Source organism: Bos taurus, chromosome 1 (assembly GCF_002263795.3).
Source record: "Bos taurus isolate L1 Dominette 01449 registration number 42190680 breed Hereford chromosome 1, ARS-UCD2.0, whole genome shotgun sequence".
Taxonomy (NCBI): domain Eukaryota; kingdom Metazoa; phylum Chordata; class Mammalia; order Artiodactyla; family Bovidae; genus Bos; species Bos taurus.
The window spans coordinates 121404136-121413091 of NC_037328.1; the positions used below are offsets into that span (position 1 = coordinate 121404136).

At 39.9% G+C, this 8956-nt stretch overlaps 1 long non-coding RNA gene across 1 annotated transcript; it reads right to left on the bottom strand.

Moving 5' to 3' along the window:
- Positions 1–1481: 1481 nt before the first annotated feature.
- Positions 1482–8691, bottom strand: LOC132346272 (uncharacterized). The gene is made up of 3 exons (XR_009496062.1): positions 8494–8691; positions 1752–1862; positions 1482–1659 (listed from the first exon to the last, which is right to left on the bottom strand). It is a non-coding gene; the product is annotated as an uncharacterized lncRNA (long non-coding RNA).
- Between the last annotated feature and the right edge of the window lie 265 nt (positions 8692–8956).

Here is an 8956-nt window from a genome sequence, read left to right on the forward strand (position 1 = left end):
TTTTTGAGATTAGTTGTTTGTCAGTTGCTTCATTTGCTATTATTTTCTCCCATTCTGAAGGCTGTCTTTTCACCTTGCTTATAGTTTCCTTTGTTGTGCAGAAGCTTTTAATTTTAATTAGGTCCCATTTGTTTATTTTTGCTTTTATTTCCAATATTCTGGGAGGTGGGTCATAGAGGATCCTGCTGTGATTTATGTCGGAAAGTGTTTTGCCCATGTTCTCCTCTAGGAGTTTTATAGTTTCTGGCCTTACGTTTAGATCTTTAATCCATTTTGAGTTTCTTTTTGTGTATGGTGTTAGAAAGTGTTCTAGTTTCATTCATTTACAAGTGGTTGACCAGTTTTCCCAGCACCACTTGTTAAAGAGATTGTCTTTTCTCCATTGTATATTCTTGCCTCCTTTGTCAAAGATAAGGTTTCCATCCTATTCTTATGGAAAAACTTGTTTAGATAAAACAATTTCATTTCTGTTCACTTTTATAATAGAGATTTTCATTAAAAAAGTCCTTTACATTATGAAATTGTGATAAGAATAATTTTAATTACTGATTTCCTCGTTGGTCCATCTCTTTCATTTATAGATGAGAGCTTCTTTTCTATTCTGTAGCTTTATAACTTGCATTTTGATTTCTGTCTGATTTTTTACTTTTTTGACATTTTGTTCAATGAAATTTATAAATATGGCCAGAAGATAAAGAAGAAAAATAGTTTATTTTGAGTGGAAGTGTCAAATGTTAATAAAAACTGTTCTGTCAAAAGAAATAAAGTATTTCACAGTCTTGAAACCTTCTAGAGAACTACATCTCTCTTTTTTTGAAGATTAAACAGAACCTTTCTCTTTTTTTCTTTTCCTTTATATTTTAAACAATCCCAGCATTAGGGATTGAACAATAACACATATGTTCTTAGCAGGGCATACATAATTATACAGATATTCACAGCAAATACTGTTTTTCCCTGTAGCACATTTAATATGGGTGGGCATATTCTCCTTCAAATGCACTTTAGTGTAAGACTGTAATTTCATCCAAAGGTTATAGCATTATAAAAAATGAGAGAGAACATTTAGTTTAGTTCTTCATTGTCATTAGAATGGCAAGATGGAATTACAGCTCTATTTGTATGCTTTGGTGCATTCATCAATTTAAATTTTAATAAATATCAGTTTCAAGCTAGTTTAATTTAATAAAAAACAGTATTATTTCTTATTTACTAGCTAGTTTCTATAAACCTCTCATTCTCCCTTTCTAACAAGTTCTGCCATTCTGATGCCTTCCATGATACAGAGTTTAACATATTGGTACAGAATTCAGCTATAACTCACTGAGTGTGATTGCAAATGAAAATATTTTACTTTATTTTGAAATAAAGAATAATAATCGTAATTCTTTTTGTAATTTTTATAGCACTATTCTATACAGAACACTAAAAACACTTGTTCATTATGGTTACCAGGAGGAAAGGATGAGAGGAAGGGATAGTTAGGGAATTTGGGATTGACATGTATATACTGTTATATTAATATTTAAAATGGATAATCAACAAGGACCTACTGGAATTCTGCTCAGTGTTTTGAGGCAGCTTGGACAGAAGGGAAGTTTGAAGTTTGGTGGAGAAGGGACTCATGCATATGTATGGCTGGGTCCCTTAGCTGTTCACCTGAAATGATCATAATATTGTTGATGAACGATACCACAGTACAAAATAAAAAGTCAAAAAAAAAAAAAAACGGATAACCAACAAGGACCTACTGTATAGCACGTGGATCTCTGCTCAATGTTACGTGGCAGGCTTGATTGTAGTGGAGTTTGTGCGGAGAATGGATCCATGTATATGTATGGCTGAGTCCCTCTGCTGCCCACCTGAAATCACAGTATTGTTAACTGGCTATCAGTTCAGTTCAGTCGTTTAGTTGTGTCCGACTCTTTGCGACCCCATGAATCGCAGCACGCCAGGCCTCCCTGTCCATCACAAACTCCCGGGGTTCACTCAGACTCATGTACATCGAGTCAGTGATGCCATCCAGCCATGTCATCCTCTGTCATCCCCTTCTCCTCCTGCCCCCAATCCCTCCCAGCATCAGAGTCTTTTCCAATGAGTCAGCTCTTCGCATGAGGTGGCCAAAGTACTGGAGTTTCAGCTTCAGCATCATTCCCTCCAAAGAAATCCCAGGGCTGATCTCCTTCAGAATGAACTGGTTGGATTAACTGGCTATACTCCAGTACAAAATAAAAAGTTAAAAAAAAAAAACAAAAAAAAAACACTTGTTCAATTCAGGTCAGTATACATTTATTGAACAAAAACATGTATGCAAATCATACTACATAGTCTATAGAAATGTAGAAGATGTTTCCTATTCATAATAAGCTTACAGAGTATATATAAACTGTATTTATTGTATATATGGCTTATATATAAGCTTATATATACAGGGCTTCCCTGGTGACGCAATGTAAAGAACCTGACTGCCAGTGCAGAAGCCACAGGAGATGCGGGTTTGATCCCTGGATCAGGAAGATCCCCTGAGAAGAATTTGCCAACCCACTCCAATATTCTGCCTGGGAAATCCCATAGACAGAGGAGCCTAGCAGGTTATAGTCTATGGGGTTGCAAAAGAGTCAGACATGACTGAGTTACTTTACTAACACTTTCACTATATATATACATACATACATATATATAGTAAAAGTTTAAGAAAGCTTTTGGACCTAAGAAGTATATGTGAACCAGAGGCCCAGGAATGTGCTCAGCCAAAGATTCATTTTGGCAGTTTTTTCCAGCATAATGCCTTGCTGGCATTGGAAATATCACAAAAGAAATTCCAAAAACTAAAGATCAAATTGGGAAATTGCAAGTAAGCAATGCAACTCATCACTTTTCTGAACAGAAATGAGTAGATGAAAGTAAGACAAGAGATATAAGAAGGCATCAAATGAAGAATCTATTCTGAGGTTCCTCTGAAGCAAGATCTCAGCTTTCTATTTTAGAGATTAGAAAAGCAGGTTTGATACAAATGAAATATTCTGGGAATTAATCAAAAGGGGATAACTGGAGGGTTTAGAAGGAAGAAGTATGTCATTGAAGAAGCGGTTTTGGAGGAAGGTATTAATGAGCAAAAAACAATTTCAATATGGGTACAGATCATAAAAAGGCAGATCTGGATTTTCACTCAGATATAAGATATGTCCCTAAAGAATAAACCTGACATTTTTACTCAGAATAAAGCAACGGAGAATTTTAAATACTATGAAATACAGTTTTAATATAATTTAGTAGGTATCAGGGAATAAAGGAAAGCTCTGCTGTTATTGTTGTTTTCAAGGCATGGTTTTGGGCTTTCTTGGTGGCTCAGATGGTAAAGAATCTGCCTGCAGTGCACGAGACCCAGGTTCGATACCTGGGTTGGTAAGATCTCCTGGAGAAGGGAATGGCTATCCACTCCAGTATTCTTTCCTGATGAATCCCATGGACAGAGAAGCCTGGAAGGCTACAGTCCATGGGGTTGCAAAGAGGTGGACATGACTGAGTGACTAACAGTTTCACTTTTCTGTTTGGAAGCTTACTCTGGTTGTAGTTCATAGCACTGATTGGAGAAGGGGCTTAACAGAAGCGAGAAACCAACAATGAGACCCTTGCAATGGTTCTGTGAGAGAGGTAATGAAGTCTTGAATGATGGTAATGAAAATGGGGATGGGAAGAGGAGATGTCAATGCTGATTCTGACTGGATGGGAGGGGCAGGAAAGAAATGACTCAATGCATTTGAGTTCAGGTACTTGGGAGAATGCAGGTGTCATTAGTGAAAAATAGATAACCAATGAATAGAGAATGAAAGAAATGCGAATGGTAAAGAAAGATGATAACTAATGTATCTTGAGGCATAATAAGTTTAAAGGGCCAAACAACTCTACAGTTGAAGATATCCATCATTTAGACCATCAGAAATGTAGCACAAGAGATAAGGGCAGTGAATATGGCCTAGAAGTTACTTTCACAGGATTAACTGTCAAAACTTGTTATTCTCAAAACTGTTTGAGAATAATTGGAATAGATTGTTTATGATTTCATTCCACACCAATTAAATCTAAATAACTGGGGATATAGTAGGGAGTTAGGAATCACAGTTTTTTCTATTGGTTTTCCCAAGTATAAATTTTAATGTTGATTAATCTATTTTTATTTTCCTCCTTTTTACAATAGTTGAGAAATTTTTTGTGGGGGTTATTTCCAACCCATAGGAAAATTAAAAGAACCACACAGGGCTTCCCTGGTGGCTCAGTGGTAAAGAAACTGAGGAGACACTGTTTCGATCCCTGATCTGGGAAGAGGCCACATGCCGTGGAGCAACTCAGCTTGTGCTCTGCAACTGACCTTGTGCTTTAGAGCCCAGGAGCCACAACTACCAAGCCCATGTGCTGCAACTGCTGAAGCTTGCACACCTAGAGTCTGTGCTCTGAACAAGGTAAGCCACTGCAGTGAGAAACCCACACATGAAAATGAAGAGTAGCCCTTGCTTGCCACAACTAGAGAAAGCCCACATGAAGCAATGAAGACCAACAGGCAAAAAGAAAAAAAGAACAGTACAGTGGAAACATATAGCCTTTTACCTTAATGTATGATTAACATATTATTAAACTAGCTTCATCAGAGAAGGCAATGGCACCCCACTCCAGTACTCTTGCCTGGAAAATCCTATGGACCAAGGAGCCTGGTGGGCTGCAGTCCATGGGGTCGCTAAGAGTCGGACACGACTGAGCAACTTCACTTTCACTTTTCACTTTCATGCATTGGAGAAGGAAATGGCAACCCACTCCAGTGTTCTTGCCTGGAGAATCCCAGGGATGGGGGAGCCTGGTGGGCTGCCGTCTATGGGGTCGCACAGAGTCGGACACGACTGAAGCGACTTAGCAGCAGCAGCAGCAAACTAGCTTCATATATTTCTTTATAAAACACACAAACACACACACTTCCATTTTGTCAAACCATCCACAAGAAGGACAAATACATCATGATATTTTATTTCAAACACTTCAGTGTAAACCTTGTTGTTGGTCATAAGCTAAGCCATGTCTAACTCTTTGTGACGCATGGACTGCAGCATGGCAGGCTTCCCTGTCCTTCAATTTCTCCCTGAGTTTGCACAAACTCATGACCATTCAGTTGGTGATGCCATCCAACCATCTCATCCTTACCCCTTTCTCCTTTTTCCCTCAATCTTTCCCAGGATAAGGGTCTTTTCCAATGAGTTGGCCCTTCACATTAGCTGGCCAGAGTACTGGAGCTTCAGTTTCAACATCAGTCCTTCCAATGAATATTCAGGGTTGATTTCCTTGAATTGACTGGTTGGTTCTCCTTGCCGTCCAAAGGACTCTCAAGAGTCTTCTTCTGAACAACAGTTTAAAAGCAACAGTTCTTCAGCACTCAGCCTTTTCTATGGTCCAACTCTCACATCTGTACATGACTACTGGAAAAACCATAGCTTTGACTATGTGGATCTTTGTCGGCAAATTGGCATCTCTGCTTTGGTCATAGCTTTTCTTCCAAGGAGCAAGTGTCTTTTAACTTCATGGCTGCAGTCTCCATCTGCAGTGATTTTGGAGCCCAAGGGAAAAAAAGTCTGTCACTGATTCCACATTTTCCCTATCTATCTGCCATGAAGTGATGGGACTGGATGCCATTATCTTCTTTTTATGAATGTTGAGTTTTAAGCCAGATTTTTCACTCTCTTCTTTCATCCTCATCAGGAGACTCTTTAGCTTCTTCCCTTTCTGTCCTTAGAATGGTATCATCTGCATATCTGAGGTTGCTGATATTTCTTCTGGCAATCATGATTCCAGTTTGTGATTCATCCACTCTGGTATTTTGCACAATGTACTCTGTGGTATAATGTCACCCTGTTTATTTAACTTATATGCAGAGTACATCATGAGAAACACTGGGTTGGAGGAAGCACAAGCTGGAATCAAGATTGCCAGGAGAAATATCAATATCCTCAGATATGCAGATGACACCACCCTTATGGCAGAAAGTGAAGAGGAACTAAAAAGCCTCTTGATGAAAGTGAAAGAGGAGAGTGAAAAAGTTGGCTTAAAGCTCAACATTCAGAAAACGAAGATCATGGCACCCGGTCCCATCACTTCATGGGAAATAGATGGGGAAACAGTGGAAACAGTGTCAGACTTTATTTTTTGGGGCTCCAAAATCACTGCAGATGGTGACTGCAGCCATGAAATTAAAAGACGCTTACTTCTTGGAAGGAAAGTTAAGACCAACCTAGATGGCATATTGAAAAGCAGAGACATTACTTTGCCAACAAAGGTTTGTCTAGTGAAGGCTATGGTTTTTCCTGTGGTCATGTATGGATGTGAGAGTTGGACTGTGAAGAAGGCTGAGAGCTGAAGAATTGATGCTTTTGAACTGTGTTGGAGAAGACTCTTGAGAGTCCCTTGGACTGCAAGGAGATCCAATAGTCCATTCTGAAGGTGATCAGCTCTGGGATTTCTTTGGAAGGAATGATGCTAAAGCTGAAACTCCAGTACTTTGGCCACCTCATGGGAAGAGTTGACTCATTGAAAAAGACTTTGATGCTGGGAGGGATTGGGGGCAGGAGGAGAAGGGGACGACAGAGGATGAGATGGCTGGATGGCATAACGGACTCGATGGACGTGAGTTTGGGTGAACTCCTGGAGTTTGTGATGGACAAGGAGGCCTGACAGGGAGGCCTGGCGTGCTGTGATTCATGGGGTCGCAAAGAGTCGGACATGACTGAGAGACTGATCTGATCGATCTGATCTGATGCTAAAGCTTAAACTCAAATACTTTGGCCATTTCATGCGAAGAGTTGACTCATTGGAAAAGATCCTGATGCTAGGAGGGATTGGGGCAGGAGAAGGGGACCACAGAGGATGAGATGGTCATCCAGTTGGCTGGATGGCATAACCGACCTCATGCACATGAGTTTGGGTGAACTCCTAGAGTCGGTGATGGACAGGGAGGCCTGGCGTGCTGTGATTCATGGGGTCGCAAAGAGTTGGACACGACTGAGTGACTGAACTGAACTGAACTGAACTCTGTGTGTAAATTAAATAATCAGGGTAACAGTATACAACCTTGACATACTCCTATCCCAATTTGGAACCAGTCTGTTGCTTCGTGTCCAGTACTAACTGTTGCTTTTTGACCCGCATAGATATTTCTCAGGAGGCAGGTAAGGTGGTCTGGTATTCCCATCTCTTGAAGAATTTTCCACAGTTTTTTGTGATCCACACAGTCAAAGGCTTTAGCATAGTCAATGAAGCAGAAACAACCATTTTTCTGGAATTCTCTTGTGTTTTCTATGATCCAACGGTTGTTGGCAATTCGATCTCTGGTTATTGTGCCTTTTCTAAATCTATCTTGTACATCTGGAAGTTCTCAGTTAATGTACTGTTGAAGCCGAGCTTGAAGGATTTTGAGCGTTAACTTGCTAGCATGTCAAATGATAGTTTGAGCATTCTTTGACATTGCCTTTCTTTGGGATTGGAATGAAACTTTCCAAGAATAAGGACATTCTCTATATAACCAGGACTTCATCACCCCTCAGAAAATCAACATAATTCAGCAACATTTTTCAGTGTACAGACCATTTTCATATTTTTATAATTCTTTGAAAAATGTTCTTTATAACTAGGAAACAGTATATCCTAGTTTGCCTGAGACATCTCCATTTATTTCCTGTTGTCAGGTGTAACTGTTTACGGTATTCTTATTGTCCTCAAAGATGTACTATATTAGATAACATGTAGAAATGATATATTATGTCCTATAAAAGATCTAATCAATTAGCTACTGATAGAGCTTTCATATGGAGAAGGCAATGGCACCCCACTCCAATACTCTTGCCTGGAAAATCCCATGGATGGAGGAGCCTGGTTAGGCTGCAGTCCATGGGGTCGCTAAGAGTCGAACACGACTGAGTGACTTCACTTTCACTTTTCACTTTCATGCATTGAAGAAGGAAATGGCAACCCACTTCAGTGTTCTTGCCTGGAGAATCCCAGGGACGGGGGAGCCTGGTGGGCTGCCGTCTATGGGGTCGCACAGATTTGGACACGACTGAAGTGACTTAGCAGCAGAGCTTTCTTATGTCTTTCAGTTCAGTTCAGTTCAGTCACTCAGTTGTGTCCAACTCTTTGCGACCCCATGAATCACAGCATGCAAGGCCTCCCTGTCCATCACCAACTCCCGGAGTTCACTCAGACTCACGTCCATCGAGTCAGTGATGTCATCCAGCCATCTCATCCTTTGTCGTCCCCTTCTCCTCCTGCCCCCAGTCCCTCCCAGAATCAGTCTTTTCCAATGAGTCAACTCTTCGCATGAGGTGGCCAAAGTACTGGAGTTTCAGCTTTAGCATCATTCCTTCCAAAGAACAACCAGGGCTGATCTCCTTTAGAGTGGACTGGTTGGATTTAGTTCATCTTAATTTAGAAGATTCTCTCCCCCTCTCTGTTCATTACCTTGAATCTTCTGAGGAATATAGGCCAATTTTTGGAAGAATATCTTGTATTCTGGATGAGTCTGATTCCCAGTGTGGACATCAGGGACACATAGCAGTACTGATGAGTCACCATTAGTATTATAAACAAGCTCTCCATGTTATTTTAATGTGCACATAAGGTTTAGGGCCATTGTTCTAAGCCACAGGAAGAAATTAGAAAAAGAAAAAAGAGGAGTTAAAAAATAGAATTTTGGAGAAAGCCTTCGCAATTTACAACATACTCAGGTGGAGACAGATTCACTAAGGAAGAATCCTACAAAGGAATTTCCTACTGAAATTTGTCTAATCTACATATCATTATCTGGGCGTCCCAAATTTCTTTAGGCCTTAAAAGCCTGTGGATACATATACAAGGTGACACTAGCACCTTGTATATTTAAAAATTAAAAACACAGAACCCCAATATTCTACAATATACTTTC